Below are 20,673 nucleotides of genomic sequence, written 5' to 3'. Positions count from 1 at the left end.
TGCGTGGAACAGAAACAGAGTAAAACTAAAGACACGTTTTTTTCTGTTTCATGACAAATTATTCATCAATAAAATTGACAAGAAACAAAATAAGCCGTCATGTAAATTTGACTGAGTTGTCTAACAACATCAAAAAGAAATTTGAAAACAAAAAATGGAGACAATGCAAGCTTCAAAAGGGTGCTGTTTGGAGGCGGCAGAGGACCTGGGGTGGAGTTTCTTAGCGATGACTGTCCATGTCTTAAATTTTGGTTTGGTGTCAGAAAGCCTGATCTGGCCTGCATGTAGTTTAGCAGTTTGTGAAGTTGTGTTCCTTATAAAGAGTGCCATCAGAGCAGGCATGGTCCCATTGTACAATTCTTCCTGTTTTGTTGATTTGGTATACAATATTTGATTTTTGAAAAATTAACAAGGAACATTTCTGTTATATTCAGGTAGATTTTCCACTTCAATTCACTCCTGATATTACAAATAGTTCAATCACCCCTCATAATGATCTCAAAAAGATTACAACCCAAACCACATTCTTTGACTTTCCCCAACAGAGCTTTACGGGCGATGCTGTAAAACTCTAATCAAAATTTCATTCTCTTTCTTTTGGCCATATCAAGTAATTAGCTGGATAGAAAAGGAAATCCTGCTGGAAAATCTTATTCCAGACTCAGTTGTAACAGCTGGTGAGCTTGTGGTCGGCAGATGTGATAATGACAAAACGCAGCAGCAATGCCACGACTCAGGCAGCTTTTAATAATTGATGGCAACCAAGGCCCCACATCGCATTGGCCAGTAATTGCATTACAGGTCACTTCTCAATAGCAATTTGGTAAAGTTGTGCTGATGTTTGCTGGGTGGCGATCAATAGACACTGTCCGGAGTTGCTGTTTTTCCTCCCTTATCCTGTCACCATGGCTGTTTGTTATGTTGCCATCTTAAATTAATTCAGACGAAATGCCAATTGTATTGTTTTGCTGATGTAACATTATTTCTTATTCTTATATAGGAACTAGATAAGCAGTAGATGAATTTGAGAGTGGCAAAGCGTGTTGTATTCTTCTTTTCATTAGTTTCTTAACACGCCTCGTTTGAGGCTTCAAATGGTTCTTAAGAAATTTGTACAACCAAGACAATGGGACAAAGACAAAGCAAACAAGTTCACTTAATCCAGTGACACCGTCTGAAGGCTGGTTTCGTGACGACGGCCTGTGGCGTCATAAATGACGGCGGTTTAGTCGCTTTTCCATTGCAAATGCCCCGCTACATTAGATATCTCACCTGCTCTGGAATGTCAACTCTCACCTGCTACAATCTGCTCTCTTTCTCACCATCTCATTGGAACCCTCCCTCTGGTGTGGTATGGTAGGAGAGGAGAGGAGAGGAGAGAGAGGAGAGGAGGAGAGGAGAGGAGAGGAGAGGAGAGGAGAGGACACAGTAGATTTTACATGCTCCAAATACAGCCTGAATGTGTGTGGGCTGCTGTCATTAACAGAAAGAAAAATAGGGACAGAGACGTGTTCTCTCCCTTTGTGCATGAATGTGTACGCATGTGCTGCAATGACTCAGTGTGTATTCATTGAGGCAAACATCGAAAAAAGCTCCTTCATCATCTCTCTCTGTGTCCTTCTCTCTCTTCCTTCGCACTCTCTAATACCCCTTTTAGCGTCGCTTTGTCTGCATTGGCTTTTTTGGGTCTCGCTGTAATGTTCTGCCTTTGTGTGCCCGTCTCTTTTGCTGTATGCGTGGCCCCTTCGCATGTGTTTGACGGGGTGTGACAGCATTGAGAAGTCTCCAGAGTGGTAAATGATGATAGGCCATCCATCATGCTTTATGGACTCTGTATGGTGCTGCTGTGGCGAGGGGCTGCACTGTGCAGGCTGTAACTCAGAACACTCCATCCCTCCGTATAGCCTGGCAGGGGCTCTGCAAGGAGACTCTTTATGTGTGTGTGAGACACAAGAGGACTTACCCTCCAGCGTGTGTGTGTGTGTGTGTGTGTGTGTGTGTGTGTGTGTGCGTGCGTGCGTGCGTGCGTGCTGTGTGTGTGTGTGTGTGTGTGTGTGTGTGGTGTGTGTGTGTGTGTGTGTGTGTGTGTGTGTGTGTGTGTGTGTGTGTGTGTGTGTGTGTGTGTGTGTGTGTGTGTGTGCGTGCACGCACTACAGAGAGTCAGCCGTGTGTGAATCTTCACTGGCCTCATGATTCTGGCCTCCATTCTATTATTACTCACCTGTCAAAGAAGTAAATGCATAACAACTGTCAATGTGTCTGCCTTCTTTTTGTTTTTTAATACACGAGGCCGTATTCATAGCATCTGTCTTTTCATTTGGGAAGTACTTGGAGAAGGTCAGAGTTTAGCATTCTTTAATGTAATATATTACATACAATGTCAACATTACCTACCTCAGGAGAGTACGCGAATGCTGAAATGTTTGACTGGTTTCATCTGGTTTGATTTGTGGCTCTGCCAAAGATAAGCTTGCAGTAACAACTTTTGCATCTACTCTTTATTTTCACGTCATAGTACACTTTTTCATTTTTTTTTCAAATACACTTCATATATACTTGACAACATAGGATTTGATTGTCTTTATTGTATGTTTCACGTTTTTTTGTGTTGTCTATTATACAGTGGCCCTGAAGTCCAAAATACAACAGTGAAAAAACTAAACACAACGGAAAGTTAAAAGGAAAAAAAACATAACAGCATATAATTAATCACAATTGAAAATTTAAAAAGAGCAACTAACTGAAAACAAAACAACAAATAATGAATCATAACAACAAGTAACCAAGCACAATAAAAGAAAAAAAAAACACAATGACATAAAGATACCGGAAGAGGTTAGTACTGGTCGGGGATAATACTGATCGCTGATTGGATGAGAGGGACAATTTAATTGGACGCTTTGACTAAGAAGCGGTCTGGTATGTTGTTTGAAATGGGCTTTGCAGGTGTTTCAAACCTCGCTGGTGTTATCAAATGATATTTTGACACTGGACATAGCCCATGGGATTTTGTGGCTCTGGATTACATCACTAACGTGACGCTTCCCGTGCAGTCGACCACATCGGGGTTCAAAACCACGAGGCCACCATTTCATGTATTGGGAAGCAAGCGCCCAGGGTGCAAACTCAGCAACCAGCAAAAATCTCTTCTAAGGATTTGGAAGTTGAGTTTCTTAGCCTACATCCTCCCATTTTATATATGAGGTGATAGAGGATAGATATCCGCAGTACGAAATCATGACATATGCACACAATGACAACACATTTTGAAGAGGTTGAATTGCACAAACGGTGTCGTCCAATGAAGTTGTGCATCTTGTCCAATCAACAATCAGTCTTATCCCCAATTGACCTTTTCCAGTGTTTTGACGTCATGTTTTTTTCTTTCGCTGTTGTGTTTAGTTCCATGTTGTTGTGATTAGTTATTCGTTGATATTTTTTTAGTTTGATGTGTTCAGGTGTCTGTTGCTGTAATTGGTTATTTGCTGTTGTTGTTTTTTTTAATTTCCATTGTGATTAGTTATTTCCTGTTTTTTTTAATTTGCTGTTGTTTTTAGTGATTTGCTATTCTTCTTCTTCTTCTTCTTTTCCTTTCGGCTTGTCCCGTTAGGGGTTGCCACAGCGTGTCATCTTTTGCCATCTTAGCCTATCTCCTGCATCTTCCTCTCTAACCCCAACTGCCCTCATGTCTTCCCTCACCACATCCATAAACCTTCTCTTTGGTCTTCCTCTCGCTCTTTTGCCTGGCAGCTCCATCCTCAGCATCCTTCTACCAATATACTCACTCTCTTGCCTCTGAACATGTCCAAACCATCGAAGTCTGCTCACTCGAATCTTGTCTCCAAAACATCCAGCTTTGGCTGTCCCTCTAATGAGCTCATTTGCTATTGTGATTAGATATTTATTGTAGTTTTTTTTTAATTTGGCATTCTATTTAGTTATTTGATGTGTTGATTAATTTGCCGTTGTGTTTAGTCACTTGCTGTTATGGCTGGTTATGTTTGATGTAGTTTTTATTTTGCAATTATGTTCAGTTATTTTCTGTTGTGTTTTTTCAATTTGAATTTGTTTAGTTATTTTCTGTGGGTTGGACTTCACGGCCACTGTAGCATTCTGACCGTTTGAAGCAAATGTGAGATTTCATCCAGCATTTTCTGCACAACTTATCTTTTTAATGGTGGTGGGGAGCTGCTGACTTCATGCAATTGTTGTGGTTCCGATTAGCCATGTGATTGACTGCTGACTAGTCCTCTGTGTACTCCCGGAACACACACTGGACTGGTCCCCGCTAAATCAGTCGACATATTGTATAAAGTTTCACACTGACATTCACACTGTCAGTGAGGGGGAATTGAAGCTACGCTGCCTAGACGGAAGCGAGTGAACTGTCTCACCATCAGTGGCAAATAAAAGCGTCACAGTCGCGATAGGTTTTCAAAAAGTATTGTGTGATGATATTAACCCATAACCATACAGAGCTCAATAATGCAATAATCTTCTCACATGCAAGGGCACATCTTGCAGAAGGTGTAATGCCACATTACACAAATTTTATTAATGCAGTAAGGACTTTAGCGTGTGGTTTACAAGTGTGCTGAATCAGAAACATCCTGCTGATTCTTTTGTATGGAGCCTCTCCCTTTTTCCCTTTCACTTTGCATCTTCTCACTCTTGCATAATGTCCTCCTGTCATGCACCTTTCCACTCTTTTCTTTTGTCACCTTTCCACATGAAAGAACAATCGCTCTGACAGCATTCACTCGATCTCCGTCCCACTCCCTTCCACACGCTGCCTCTCCTTCCTTGCTAGCACCCACAATGATCCACAGGGAACCCCACTGCCTGAACCAAATCTGCCACAAAAGAAGTCAAATGTTTGTTTTGTGTCCTGTTTTTGTTTTTCTCACCCCTTCCTACCTCTGCTTTCAGTGCGTGTGTGTGTTCAAACTCCATCTCGCCTTTTGACAACGGGCAGTGACACAAGTTGCACCTTCTCGTCAACTGAATGAAAATGTGGAGCTTCATTATTAAAGTAGTGCCGAGGGAGGACACGTCGCAGCACACAAACTTTGTCAGGGGGTTTGCGTGATGATAACATTTGTATCTTCAGACAGCTTGTTAGCATATTTGTGAAGACAGCAAATCAAAGACGTTTCCACTGAGGCTCCCTAGAAATTTTGAACAAAGGATACTTTGCTGACAACCGGAGGTGTTCAGATGACTGAACAGCTGTGGTCAAAAAGACATAATTGGTTCAAGAACTATTTAACTAACTGCTCAAGAATTACCAAACAGATTTCTTATGAGTAATTTCAATGACAATTGAATTTTAATTGCGTATATCCCCAACCTATTTTTGCATTCGGAAAAACAGCTCTAAGCGTTTCCTCCTGTATTAAGTGGATGACGAACAGGGCCGCAGCGAAACTCCCGTACAAACTTTGAATGTTGACAATGGCTTTTGTTGAACACAAGATGTCACCACAGAGCCACCAAAGATGACAATAGCCAAGGTCTTTGCATTGTTTACATGTCATATCATATTTGTATAAATAAATGATATATTGTACATGTTTAACTTTTGTCCAAAGACGCTTGCCGTAGCAAAAACAACAATTGAACACGTTTGACTTCAAACAATCATTTAATCAAACAGTAGTCATGCTCATTAGCGTTCCATACAAACGAAGTAAGCTAATCTATTTTTCAGGTTTTCGACCATGATGTTCCACATATAGCGGTTTAACAGCTATATCCCTGCTATTGATTTTATTCTATTATTTTTCTATTACTCTAAAGAAGACCACGTTGCCTATATTTAATTGTTTTTTGTTGTTTTGTTATTGTTGTTGTACAGTATCTGATCCTCTTTTTGTAGTCTGTCTTTACCAGAACTTCATGAAGTCCACTCACTTACTGAATCTTCCTGTGAACTGCGATTAAACATCAAAACAACGAAAAAAATTGCAAAATGCTGCCAAAACTCACACTAGCGTTGCTGTTTGATCCAAATATGAATTAATCCTGGTCGGAGTCAGTGATAAGTAAATTGCCGTCAATGGGTTCAAATATAAATGGAATTGTAAATGTAAAGTTGTGAATTAGACTACTCCAACTGTCAATTGTTATTCTGCTATTTTTGTTGTAGCAAACTATATTTTTGTAAGACTGCCCTACTTTTGTAACTTCAAGCTAAATAAGAGAAGTCTTAAAAAGGGCACATATTACTCACATATAAACTCACCTTTTCTAGTATTTGGATGTAATATTGGCTCTACCGTGCCTCAGTTAATATGAAGTATGAATTAAAATCGTCTAAGCAGTCCTAGATGTTTTTCTGCCAAGAGGCCTGAAATCAGGTCAGTTGAACTTTCCCTCTTCACTCCCGAGCCAGTACTGTCAACACAAAGTGTGCTCTCACAAGTTGGTCTTCTACATGAAGGCAACCAATCAGAGGAAGGTTGGCAGTCCTATCCAAATGTAGAAAAGCCAGATACAAAACTGGGACAAACAGAAATAGCTGTCAAAGGGGCCCTTTTCTGGACACTTGTAGGACTAAATCTTTTTTTTTTTTTTTTTTTTTCTTTCAGAAATTGACATTTTGTACGAACAGAGTCACTATGGAGGTCTGAATATGTCGGAGCTTAGAAATCATGGCCACACACAAAGAACACGTGTGAACAGGTGATTTTGTTCTGTAAAGTCAGAAATCAAAGATTTGAACCAATCAAATTCAAGTCAATCAGTTAGTCTTGTGGGCCAGCTGGCTGAGGAAGATCTCACCTCACTTATGGTCGTTTGTCTTCAACTTCGGCAATCCCCCTGCACATCTTTATGAATCTCACACTCCGGAGAGGAAAAGGATTACATCTGCAAAGTAGACAGGGGGGCAGAACGGGAGAGGGTGGGGGGAAGAAAAGGGAGACAATCAACTTTGATGGATTCTACCTATTTTGAAACAACCTTTATTTATGTTTTTGGACAGGACTCTAACAAAAGTGTCTGTTACCACCATGACTAAGCCTTTTTATCTCGGTTAGAAACGGCCAGAGACGTATCAATCCAGTCTTTTTAACCCCGGTTGATCCAGGGAAGGCGGCTCGGTGGATGGTTAAGAGTGACTGCCTCACAGTTCTGAGGATGTGGGTTCAAATCCTGACCCTGCGTGTGAGGAGTCTGCATGTTCTCTCAGCGTGCCTCCGTGGGTTTTCTTCAGGCAGTTAATTGAAGACTCTAAATTGCCCGTAGGCGTGATGGTGAGTGTGAATGGTTGTTTATGTAAAGGTAGCCTGCAATTGGTTCAGGTTTAGGGTGTGTCCTGCCTCCTGCCTGAACGGTGGCAGGGATGGGTTCCAGCGGTCCCGGCACCCCTGTTAGGATAAACGGCTCAGATAATTGATGGAGGATCCAGGGAAACTGCAGAATGATATTCCTACAAGCAGACATGTGGGAGACACTGGAGTAAAACTAAAGAAACTAAAAGTTAATGAGACGTCAGGAATTCAAGAATAACAATTTAAAAAAAATAAATGAGAACTTTAAATCAGAAATCAGTTTAAAACTAAGTAAATGATTTCAATCAAATCTGTCAAATGCTCAACCAAACAGGTGAGTCTTGAGCCCTTTATAAAAGTATCTTTATATTCCCGATGCACTGGCAGATCTAGGTCAGGGGTGTCCACACTTTTTTCCCCCCAGATCTACTTTTCAAGCAGCAGGGGTCTCACGACCTACCACCTTGGGGGCGCATCACAGCGACTGTCATGGAGAAAGCAAGGGACATGCGGTTTATAGGAAGCCAGCTTGCTAGAACACACTTTTATCTGCACATACTATACACCGTGACATGTCAGAAGAGACCAGGATTGGTCAAACCAAATGTCAGCCAACCTACCCACACGATTGACGGATTGGCCATACCGGAATCAAGCAACGAGATGGATGATGTCTTTTTTTAGGGGGTCTACAAAGTCATAAGCAACCATAACTGCCTCTTAAATCGACTGATAGATTGCAATCAACGCATTGGACACCCGTAATCTGTGTTTTATTCCCACCATGGGGTGTGTCACGAGATATTGAAAGCAACATCAGCTACATATATAAGCCGTGTATTTTAGTTCTTTTTTGCATGTGGCTGAGAAATTTTGCAAGATAACAAAAAGGTGGCTTTGTGTCCTTCCCATTTCATTTTCATTGACATACAAACATAGTCAACAATTCGAGCAATATTGCAAAACGTGATACAGTACAAATCAGCTCTCTTGGAAATCCCTACTTAATCGAACTGAGGCTGATAAAAGCATTTATTAGTCCATTTTTTCCATTTCTTGTCCTCATAAGGCTAACAGTCGAACTGAAGTCTATCCCAGGTGACTTTAGGTTAGAAGTCAAATTTTAGCGAATCAAAAGATGTATATAAACAGACAACCATTCACATTCACACTAATGGAGAACTTCGTCTTGAATTAACTTTAACTCACCATGTATGTTTTTGGAATGTGCCTAGGGAAATCTCACGTGAGCACAAAAAGATTATTAAAATTCAAAGGTTGTCGTTTTATTAAATCTAAGTGATCGCATTCTGAGTTTGTCTTCAGCGCGTTGTTTGTTGACACTTCAATGGGAATGAGTGGAGTAGGTGTGTTATATGATTAGAAAACACGACATGGATTTTAAGAGGACATTCAGGAGAACACAGGGAGTGGAACTACGTTTAAAAAAAAATAAATCCTTCTGAGATGGGGATTCAGGATTTTCATGGGGCAGCAGCAACAAAAGAGGAAAATCCAGCATTTTGAATGTGGCTCTGTAAAATGACTCAAGTAAGCGAAGACAAGAATGGAGCAGTAGAGTACTCTCAGCAGGATGTTGGATATGCGATGCATGTGCAGTGTTAGCCCTCCAGCGCATTCAGTCCCACTTAGCAAGCATGTTCCACAGCAAGGATGTCTTTGGTGGGGATCCATGCAGACCAATAATTCATTCACAGTTACACATCTTCCTGAGCAGTGAAGCACTTAAAAGTTCAGTACAGCTCTTTCAGGGCCACTTAGTGGAAACATAAGTTGTGTATATTTTCTCTTTTAATGGCTACTGTGAATAGCTTTCGCTCTGCTTAGGAACAATTAAAATGTCTGCTTCTTCACCTTGGTACATTCTTAAATTCTAATCTCCACCATTCCTGTTTATCTTTGTATTGATTCATGGGACATCTTTAATCGTGTGGGAGTCAACGCTTTTGCATTTTTGGTGTGGGTTTCCTATTGATCCCACGGAATTTGTCCTCGGTGCTCCGGCTGCCCGAGAGCGACCTTAATCCCAAACAAGAAAGATAAGTAAAATATCTACACGACTAAACCTGAGGTTCAGACAGCATTTGTCGCCTCACTACTAAATCTCTCTTCAATGGGGGTTGTCACAATAAAGTGCTTTCGCAATGCAGCTAGATGCAAATAAAACGAGACTTGATGTGGACACTCATTTCAAGTGGGAAACATCTGCATTGCTCAGTCATCATTGCAGATGGAAAAGGCTTGTTAAACCTTCCCTAATCTCAGAGACATCTGTTTTTCCAACAAGTGTAATTGTCTCCCTATGGATAATGTCTTCCTATACTTTAAGTAAGCTTTTCCTGCAGATGGCCCTCTGTTTTTTTATGAGTTCTGTCTCGGTGACTGTCGCAACTCATGCAAGCTACACAGTTGGTCTTTTATTTGTTGCCATCATGAAGAGTGTGCCAGAACATTATTTTCCAAGAACTAACAACCCATTCAAATAATCGTCAGGTAATTTGCGATGCGTGCGTTGTAGTCTATTACAACAACAATAGATAACCTTCCATGTAGGCGGCAATGACCGTGGGAGACTGACTGTAGATCATTCACTGATATATTCTCACTGTGGCTATCTCCGTCAGAGTGAGTTTAGTAAATAAAACAGATGCTCAGAAAAAAAATATGTTCATAAATGAATGCTCCCATGATAACCAATCACAGGGTTTACACACAGGGAAGACAGGTAAACATTTTTTCTAACATTATCAGAATAAACGTTTCTTTAGGCATCACTTCAATTTGCAGTGGTATACAACTGCTCTGTATCATACTGCAAGTTATTTCTAATATTTTGTCAAAAATTGGCGGCAGTTCTCAGTGTGACACAGCAGGTTTACACTACTAGTAGTAATGCCTCTCTGAGAAAAGTGGATGGTTAACTTTGTAAAAGGACTTTTTGTCAGATTACTTGTGTTGCATCTCAATTACCGATGTATCTATTGTTCTTTGGCTGGTGATTTTATTTATTGCAAGACAAGTAAAGGTACATTATATTTACTCAAAGGGTGCGGCATCATCAATAATGATATCCTGTAGTGTATATCTTCCAACATGCACACTATATTGGTTTTCTTCTCTTGCTCTGACCCCATGAAGAATTAAAGGGTGTGGTTGTTAAAATGAAACAATGCTGTCTAAAGTCAACTGCAGAGAACGGTAGAGACATTTTGGGCTCCCAGGCTGCTTGCCTCCTGTCATCTCTGTATCCTTGTTGTCTCCCATAGCCACGCAATGCATGCTGGGGACCTGCAAATGTGTTTCTTCCTTTCTCATGAGATGGACTGCAGAGAATATCTGAGACTGCTCCAAGCATGAGACTCTTTTATTTCAACACTTCCCAGATGTTGAGACTTGTTGTTGACTCTTGATAAATGTGCTTTTGTTCTTTGATTAAAACTTTGGAAAGTTGTTTAGTTTTTCACTCCCTATTGCCTGCACTCTTGGTAGCGTGGGAGAAGTCTTTTTTTTTTTTTCTCTACCTTGAGTGTTGGAAATACGTAACTGCGCAAAATGACAAAACTTGACACATCAATTGCATTCATGAAAAGACATCAAAACACTACTCGCATAACGGCGGGAACTCTATGAACTCGTCACTCAGGAAGAGCAACAACAAAAACAGTCCGTGCGGAACCCCGCACCCCAACTCGAGGTCCCGCGGGTGAATTATGTCAACACCACAATGGTATCGATTTTAACACCGGTTAATCGTTTTTTTGCTACAGGTGTTCGGTTAAAACTGATTATGAAATTAAGCGTTTTTTTTTTGCGATCCCTACAAACCACTAATTGTAAACAGGATGAGAAAAGTTAATCATTACATATCTATCTACAATTAAAAATTGGATGTGAGCTTTGCATGGGGCTGTAGTCCAAAACCCTGTGAGAGAATAACGGGACAACGACTTGAGAAGAGGCATGTTGGACAAGGGTCATGAACCCGACTGTACAACTGAGGGTGGTGGGATTGACTCTGTAAATTATAACATTGTAACATCTATGGGATGAGAGTATGACTGAGAGATTACACCAGCAAGTCGCATATTCAAAAGTTGTTTGTGGCAATAAGTGAGCGGTGGCCCCCACAACCAGGGACAGAGTCCCAAGGGAATGTGCCTGCGGGTACATGCAAGCGTATTGACTCTGTTTTTCAAATACAAAGACTGACAGAGATGTCCTGTAAATGTTGTGCCCGCATGGCAGAGGCTGAGGACCCCACCCGATCAATTGAGGGGCGGGATCGGGTCCACAGGTCCACCCGAAAACAATCCGGTGGACAGTACACGTCCCACACTAGGGGACTTGGGGTGGTCTGCCGGCCCCAATGTGGTCCCACTGACAACTGGTCACCCGGTGGAGAGCGCAGGGACAAAGTCACACCCCCACTAAAGTGTTGAAATGTGCATTCTTCAAAATGACTGTGTGAATCCAACAAAGTTGACTTAACCCAAGTGTTTATTGTTTAATCAGCTGAGTTGAAAAGATTGCAAAACACATTTTTGTCCATTTTCACTTTGCTTTGTTGAAACTGAAGCTGACAACATGGCAAATAAATGGGCAAATGTCCACTTATTAGTCATCTTTAGGCAACAAGAAAAGCTGTGCTGATGAATTACTGCTATGATTCTGGAGATAACATTTAACCTCTAATTGCATGCTATCATTACCACATTGAAACTAGTCCCCGCGTCCCCGTAATGTAATTACACATCCCTAATTGTACTATTAGCCTGCTTAATTATTCACAACAACTAGACTCTAATTGGCACAGGACTGCAACATGTTATTTAATCTCTTTCTTTAATGTATATTTTGGCTTTATGTTATCTGAATGTTATTTTCAAGTACCTGACGGTGCACTGTATCACTCCTGGGGGTTTCATTTTGTGTTTAAAATCATAGATGAAACTCAAAGTCAAGCACATAAAAACCTTTTGCAGAAAAATGGACTACGTCAACATTTCAATGAAACATAATTTAAATGACAAATATAATAATGATGAAAGTGAATACAATTCTCAGCTAAACATATCTGCTGCATTGATGGCCAGTGTAAATACTCCTCCCTTCCTCATAGTTTACAGTTGATATCAACCAAATCTTAATTATTCATGTTTTGAAAACTGTCCCGCGTGTTTCCAACTTGGTGGACAAACACAAGTTGACATTTGCTGAACTGACATTGGAGCTTTGCTTCGTTTTATAATTTTGCTTCTACAGTTACGTCAAACACATCCTTGCAATTTTAATGCGTTCTGTGTCTTGTGTTTGGTGCTGGCCAGACCTTCGATGCTGTCCTTTTTGTCTCGATTACCATTCACATTATTTCAAGGCACCATTTTCACAATTTCGATTTCTTTAGAGCTGCTACTCTGTCAGCTCGTGGGAGCTCTTTTGCTCTAATTTTCATCCATGAAAGTAATCCCATCTCATGTGCTTTTCCACACTGCCTTAATTCACTCTTATTTCCATCAAACCTTGCTGTTTTTTTATTATTATTATTATTATTAAATGTCTTCCACTTTCTTGCCGCACTCCCAACCCCCAGCATAGTCTTTATCTCTCTCTCTCTCGCTCGCTCGCTCTCAGCATCACTAACCATTCACTCGTCCACCCCACACTCCATACCTCCCCGACTTTCCCCACCTCCGCCCCCTCCCCATTGTTAACCCACCATGCTGTATCCCATCAACATCTTATCTTTTGCTTTCCGCATTTGCATCATTCTCACTTTTCCCTGTCTCCAACTCTTACCGACATAAAATTACCTCTCTCACTGTCTCTTTTGCTCTCTCTCTCTCACTCTGTCCCTCTGAGGCATGTTTAATTAAGCGTGGGGCTATGTGTCAGTGAGAGAGTGAGAGAGAGAGAGAAAGAGAGAGAGAGAGAGTTGCTATCTAGAGCAAGCAGAGCAGCCAGTATAGATTCTTGTCCTCTTCTCCTGTCCCCCCCTCCCTCGCTCTCTGTCTCCTCTCCTTTTGGCCTGGGCCAGCCGTAATTACCATGCTCATTAGCAGAGGAAATACGTGGGGGGCGGGGGAGTGTGAGCGCAAACAAGGGAGTTGGGGGAGGACAGGTGAGAAGGTTGGAGGATCATCTAACAGTGGAGGTGCACAGAGAGGGTGCGTGAACGACTGGGGAGTTGTGAGTGAAGTCAGAGACTGTCAATTTTGGGAAGGTTTTGTGTAATTAGTATACCAGGCGGTAAAAAAAAAAAAATGGCTTTTTGGATGGATTTTTATGTGAATAAAAATTAGTGATAGCCTGGCCATTTTTGAGCTAAAGTGAATTTTTTTCCTGACACCAGAAAGTGGTAAAGACATGGGAGATAATATTAAAAATATACTATGCATAATGTGACAATTTTCATTGGAGAAAAGTGTTAACATTCTTAATAGTTTCAGAATTTAGAGTGCAAAAATGTAAATAATTTGGAATTTAGACGTGTGAGCACCGCTATACTAATGGTATAGTGGTGCTCACCCTTGACTTTGGTGCAGGTGGCATGGGATCAATTCCCACTCAGTGATGGTGTCCATATGTGCCCTGCGACTGACGGGCCATCAGTTAAGGGTGTAGCCCAAAGTTAGCAGCGATAGGGTCCAACACTCCTGCAGCCCTTGTGATGATACCTGGTTTGGAAAATGGAAATTTAGACTGCAAATCCTGTTAATCTAGAGAAAATCTGGAGGGTGACCAAACCTTTCTGAAACTACATCAGCTGCAGTATTTTTTGCGTACTTGTATCGATCATTATCACCACGGTAAATTACTTTGTTTGAAAAAAATGTACTTGCAGTCGTGTCTTTGGTGACTCTGCAATCTCTTATTAAGCATATCTTTCATTGATCGTCCCTTGGAAAAAAATCTTTAAATGTTGCAGTCTATATTGGAAAACAAATTGCTATTCGATAGAACACCATTATGAATTGAAAGGTTTATCGTTTTTGCAAAGAAAAAAAAACCCTACTTTGTGTGCTTTCAACAACAACAAATACTGGCAGTCAATTCATCATCATCATCATCATCTGCCGTGGATACACTATCACACCATGAGACTGAATGGGTGAATCTTTTGGGAAGAAGTCTTCATTAAAAGCTGCAGAGACACAAATAGTACATTAAAGTACTTTTACATCCTGACATGGTGCGAGCTACACAACACAAGGTTACCTTTTGAGAGTGGATTATTATTTTTTTTGCGTAATGAGTTTGTCTTGCTTGTGGAACACAGAACCGCAATTTTAGCTCTCTAATTTCTCAGGGAAAATGTTGCGGTGGCAGGCGGGGATGATTCAGTGCTGATCTGCTCCCCTGTGAATAGAATGTTTAATCCTTCAGGTACTTGCTGTTTGTTGACACTTAAGCGTTGTTAATGAGTGCTTGTCGAGGAAGAGGTGAGTTCTGAGCGTTGTGTTTGGAACGAGAGGTGCACAGAAAAGTAGGACAACCTCAATATCATGCCACGTTACATTTGCACATGGCTTGCCAAATGCACATGTAGTCCTGGCTGGTGTCAAGTGTGCTGATGTACACACCTTACAAGCTTGCCCAGGCAAGGGTCCAACAGAGCAGCTTCGCGCAGTGCGAGCTCTTTGGCCGCTCTGCCTCCTGCAGGCTGTGTGGCTCACATTACATCACCTCTTCCTTTCCTTCGCATTGTTAGGCATTTGAAAATATTTTGTCTTCTCTCTTTGTCTTGGTGGCATTAATAGAAAACTATAGAGCCATCATTTCTCTTTGTGTATATTTTATGTCTGTTTATATGTCAGGGGGGATGGGTTGCCAAAATGTATTTGAAACTTCAGAACTGTGTCCACATTTAGTTTCTGGAGAAAACTATATGACTTTTGAGAGAGCTAATAAGAGTCAGGAGTCAGCCAAACTAGAGCATAATCAACATGACAATATTGGAGGTGTTGGGTAAAGCTGCCCTGCTATATTAAAAAAAAAACGTTTTGGGTGAGCTATGCTCGAGATGTATTGATTTATGTGAACAATGCCTCGAACAATTAAGACTCGCTGACCTGCATTAGGCAAGAAAAGGGTGACAAAAGAATTTCTAAACGCCTTAACGTTTATCAGTCCGTCTTAAAACTATAAATGGAGAAAGTTCTGTACTGTTGCTACTTTCCAAACTCCAAGTCTGCCCAATTGCATGCATTCAATATTCTCTGGTGAGTGGCATCATCAATGATTAAAAGAGTGACCCTTCGCCCTTTTGAGTGTCTCCAGCTCATTGTGTTGCATTGTCATCAATATGCACACAAATTGAACAAGATCATAGATTATAGTCAAACTTGAGTGTACTTGGCAGCCCCAAAAAAGCAAAACACATCCATCAACAGTGTCCTGCCAGGACCAGCATTCGCAACATTTGAGATCATTTTTGATAATGCCACAATATAAATTACTTTTAGCTTGATTCCACTCTACCGACTTGTACTGACTTTCTTCCAGTTATTAGTTCCAAAGTAACACATGGAAAGGAGAACTTAAGTCAGAGATGCACATTGATAGATTAGGGGAGAAAAAATACATTTGGAGTACAAAATGATGCCCAACATTGTAATAAAATATGCACTTCCATGCGTATGGTTCAATTTCATTACTGACCTGTATAATATGGCAGATCCTAAACTTCAGCCATGTGTTGTCGAGAAGATCCACATTGGCCAAAAACTTTACCATTTCCCTGGCTAAAGCAGATAGGGAAATAGTAGGTATGTTTCATGAACAAAGTTAATTTGCATGACCACACTGTGCTTTCATGCAAGACAGGGAGTTGGGGGAAAAAAACAGCAACAACAATGTATGCAAGTGGAGTTTAGATTATGAGAAAACATTTCTCCTCTCAGTAATAGTTTACACACTACGGTGTTAAAGTGTGATTAGTGGTCTAACGCTCTGGGAACCTGGCAAAATGGGCATTTATCACGCTGAAATCTTGTGTGGGCACATTAAATAATTGATAGAATAATAAATAACAGGACACTAATGTGTTACAATACCTAGTGGAGAAAAATAAAGTCCAAGATCATTTATACTGCGGTCAAAAAAAATTATAATAAATTCTCTAGAAATTCAGGGGGAAAAAAGTGTAAAAAGCAGTATGAGTTTGTGTAAAGAGAATCTTTAACATTTAATTCAAGATTTAACTTAATTTAATTATAATGGTAACTTTTTTCTCAGCTTAATTTGTTCAAGAAAACATACTAAATTAAAATGTTTAGATTTGTATAGTGTTGCCAAGATAATGGCCTGGATAGTCTACTGTCGTTTCATAAGCCTACATTCAAAAATGCATTTCAACTAAATATTTGTGCAGCATATGAATTATTTTGGTCAAGTTTATTTAGTGTTCACAATCAGTGTTGGATGTTAAAATATCAGTATGTAAAGACTATGTTGTACCTTATGCTGATTTCAGCAACTTTCACTGTCTTCTGATATAAAACCCGAGGTAAATAACTCATTAATTACCACTTCACACCACGTAATGATCTATTTCCATCATAATGAATTATCATCCTAGCCACTGACATTAATGGCCAATGACTACCGCAGTTTGGATGAGAAATTGCAGAAAACGTGTCTTACTACAGGAAGGAGTATTCCCAGCTCTTCGGTTTTATCGAGCGGTGGGAAGAACATAAATCTACTGCACCATTTACTTAAAGCAGAACAACTGAGATAGACAGTTTTTCTGGCATCACAGGAAAATGCAGTGTAAAAGTATATGGCAGGGTTGTAATATTATTACATATGTAAGATATACAGCATATAAATCACAGCCCACAGCTGTCGTGCGTACTTCACTTAATAGGATTATACCTGTCTTGGTGTCACAGAGCTATTAACTCAACATCTCTGTTTCCTTCAATACCCGCAAAGTGGGCAGCCCACAGAAAAGGCAAGGCATTGATCCACTATTTGGCATTGTTGTCATTTTAATGAGAATTAGAAGAATTTGGTTTCTGTGTACATGATGACATCCTCTCATTTGTAATATGAGTGAGTGGGCCAGCATTCCATCGGACTCTGTAACAACTCGGAGTAGACAGATGTGGTTAAATTTAACATCTCCGACCAAAAAAAATTCAATACTGGAAATATTTGTTTCTATTCGAGGTGTCAAACTTTTCATTCCATCATCTGGAAATGATGTGTTTGGATGATAGTCCTCCTGTAGACCTCCATCCACTAATCCTGCTCAGGGTCACGGGACGCTCGAGGCCATCCTATCTGACTTTGGACGAAAGGCAGATGACTACATCTTGGGCTGGTTGAGAGTCACTCACAGGACATGTCTTAAATAAAGTTGAAACATTTCATGACATGGCATCACGCCAGGAGAATGTTCCGGTGCTTAGCCTTTGTCAATCACTCACAACCTGTTCCAATCACAAGCTGGGAACTAAAGATAGAACAACTCTGACGGCTGGCTTCCATATATTGTATGGTAAATGTCGCCTGCACTGCAACTGAAGGCATTGGGGGGGGGGGTCACACAGAGCCACAGGGGGCGGCGCAGTGCTTTTGTGCCCAGACGGGCCTCCTCAGGGGAGAAGCAGGCTTTCACCACATGGGCCACCTCAACGTTATTAGAATAGACTCTGTGCCGCCTCTGGTTTGTAACTGCATTTGCTCAATGCTGCACATTTAAGAATAGATCAGTCTAGGTCCCAGGCCCACCCGTCTTGGCCCAATTTCCCAGCAGCCTCAGCTGTAGGATAAAAAGTTGACTTGACAGCAAGGACGTAGCAGTTAAAGAGAAAATGGAAATGGACTTTGCTCCTATTTACCCGAGTTTCTTTTTGGTTTTCACTTTCTTCGTCTGAAAAGTACTTTGGTTCATTTCCTTGAGTATTTTAATTCTTTGTTTTGATGGGGTGGGGGAAAGTACACCTAATGCTTCTGTTAGTTTCTTGGGACAGGCCGATATGAAGCGCTGTCAAGGGAGACACTTATTTCATCCTGTCCATAATTTATGTAGGGACAAGGTTTAGGAATGGACAATGGGCCGTGCTTGCCATAAACATCCCCTCATGAGACATAAGCAAGTGGAGAGGGTACAAATCGATGCTGACACGTGTTTTGCAACTGAAGGCCCCCTTTGCCATTCAAACCATCTTTATGCATTTGCGGATAAGCATCCAGGGAGTGTCATCTACTTGGATATATTGCAATGCAGTTTTATAGCATTTGTTTAGGGCCTGTTTGAGGATGTTAGCTTTGATCGTGTGCCCTCGACTGAAGCTGTGATGACTTCGCACATCTTCAACAAGCCCTACTGAACAGATTGGAACTTGACCTCCTCTGGTCCACTTTAGTGAGACAGCAAGCTTTATGTGGTGTGGGACAACGGCATTCTTTTGAACTGGGAATTTAACCAGCCGGAGGTTGTATATCATTCAGTGCAACCTGTCCGCTAATCACAAATTGCAGCCAGCCTCTCCTAGGCCCTGATCCGCTTCTCTCCGCAGGGAAGCGGCGGCCAAGGATAAGAATACTAGCCCCTGCCAAGTGGCCAGCGTTCCCCACTTCAGATGCTTATAAATCGGCATCCTCGCAGATAGGTCAAGGTTTTGATTTGGTCGTGACCTTCGTACATAAATCTGAATGATGTAAGGTCCTTGGTTAAAAGGCTGCTGTACCAACTCGAAGACAGGACACATACCTTGCTCGCTGTCTCCATTGCTGACTCTCTATTCTCTGCATCGCTTTTTAAGGTCCTGCTGCAGCCTCGGTCCGGCGAAGCTAAGGAAAGGATGGAGTGAGAGAGAAAGAGCAAGAGTGAGAGAGAGAGAGAGAGAGAGAGAGAGAGAGAGAAAGCAGCCTCAGTCCGCCGAAGCTAAGGAAAGGAGGGAGTGAGAGAGAAAGAGCAAGAGAGAGAGAGAGAGAGAGAGAGAGAGAGGGTGAACCAGGCAATCAATAAATCAATATGTTTTGCGCCACTAAGCTAGGGTAAGCTCACTCTCTCAAAGCTACTGGTGCACGTACAAGTACAAACACACACACACACACATGCACACACACACACACACACTTACCATTCCAGCAAATTTCTCTCAACACACAGCTACAAACAAACAATTGAAACCCCAGGACAGAATGTCCCTTGCCGAAAGACAATTTGTTGTTTTAGGGACTTGGTTTTTTCTCACTCTCATTCTATTTCCTGTTTTGGATCATTAAGTCATTGATTTTTGTTTCAACTGGTAAGTGGTGGTGCAAACCCCCTGGGAGGTGGCTGTAAAGCTCAACAGAGGAGTTTCTCTAGTTGTGACAGGCTGGTCCCAAGGGCCACCAGGTCCTCTTAACTCTGCAGTGGAGGAGGTACAGTATCGCCAGAAATCAGTCATTTTGCCTCAGTATTCCAGAGTCACTTGGGTAGACTCTCCATTTGGATAGCTATAGATTTTTTTTTTCCTCCTCCATCTTTGCAGATGGGGAGAATTTTAAATTATCGCGAGTCACTTCTTATAGCTACTATGTCAATGATTCTTGGGGGTGTGGGGGTGGAGAGGGTCAGGGAAGGGAGAAGGAGAGATATGGCATGATACAGTAGCAACTCTCACTGGCCAAATCTCAGCTGGCCAACAGCCAGTAAGATATTACAGCCAGATATATCGTAACACAGATGGATGCACTCAGCCTAAAGAGGCTGACATATTGGCTCGCGCTGTCATAAGAATGACATAATACCTACCCTGACAGGTAATGAAAATAAAGGCAGCGCCACTGCTGAGTTGCATAAGCGCTGTAACGTTGCCTTACAACCTAAAATATTGGCCCTGATGTGCGGGATGTCCTGCATGTGCAAAGATTTCAGTGTAGTCAGATGTGAAAGGGGTTTGACATTTGGAAGTGAGCGTGAACCGCCAAGAAAGGGTAAAGCTCATTTTATTCCTGTATTCTATGGATTTCCATTTCTCCATTAAATAATTCCTCTGTTACAAACATTACAAATTCTGGTGATGTATGAACATCGTTAAATGATTAGCTGGTCCAGATGTCACTCACTGCCTAACGTCAAGCAAAGGGAAGTATTTATTTTCTTAACTCCATCTGGATTTTTGAACGATGCAATCTTATTATTTATTGATGTTCGTCTTGGAGATGAAAGTTGGTTGATTAACACCGCAGTTCTCATTAAACAAATTGAACTCTTGCACTGTGTGGCACATTCATATACAGTAGAAATGTTACTCTGCATTTCATTTGAATGCATCGCAGTGATCCGCACTGAATCGATCTGCTTTCCCCTCAGAGAAAACAGGAATACAAATCCAGCCTGACACGTTCTCCCTCGAGAAATCACAAAATCATTCAA

At 41.2% G+C, this 20,673-nt stretch overlaps 1 protein-coding gene and 1 long non-coding RNA gene across 3 annotated transcripts in view; one reads left to right on the top strand and one right to left on the bottom strand.

The window, feature by feature from the left end:
- The window catches only part of celf4 (CUGBP, Elav-like family member 4), a 106,079-nt gene that overhangs the window by 42,698 nt on the left and 42,708 nt on the right, over positions 1-20,673 (top strand). The gene's annotated exons all lie outside the window — the stretch shown is intronic.
- LOC133507213 (uncharacterized) lies at positions 5,626-19,175 on the bottom strand. 2 transcript variants are annotated; one of them, XR_009796769.1, is made up of 4 exons: positions 19,018-19,175; positions 15,954-16,036; positions 6,784-6,870; positions 5,626-6,695 (listed from the first exon to the last, which is right to left on the bottom strand). It is a non-coding gene; the product is annotated as an uncharacterized LOC133507213 (long non-coding RNA). The 2 variants fall into 2 exon arrangements; XR_009796770.1 differs by lacking the exon at positions 15,954-16,036.

Source organism: Syngnathoides biaculeatus, chromosome 10 (genome assembly GCF_019802595.1).
Source record: "Syngnathoides biaculeatus isolate LvHL_M chromosome 10, ASM1980259v1, whole genome shotgun sequence".
In the NCBI taxonomy this organism is placed as follows: Eukaryota; Metazoa; Chordata; class Actinopteri; order Syngnathiformes; family Syngnathidae; genus Syngnathoides; species Syngnathoides biaculeatus.
Note: the sequence above shows the minus strand (reverse complement) of the source record. Positions and strands in the feature narration are given on the sequence as shown.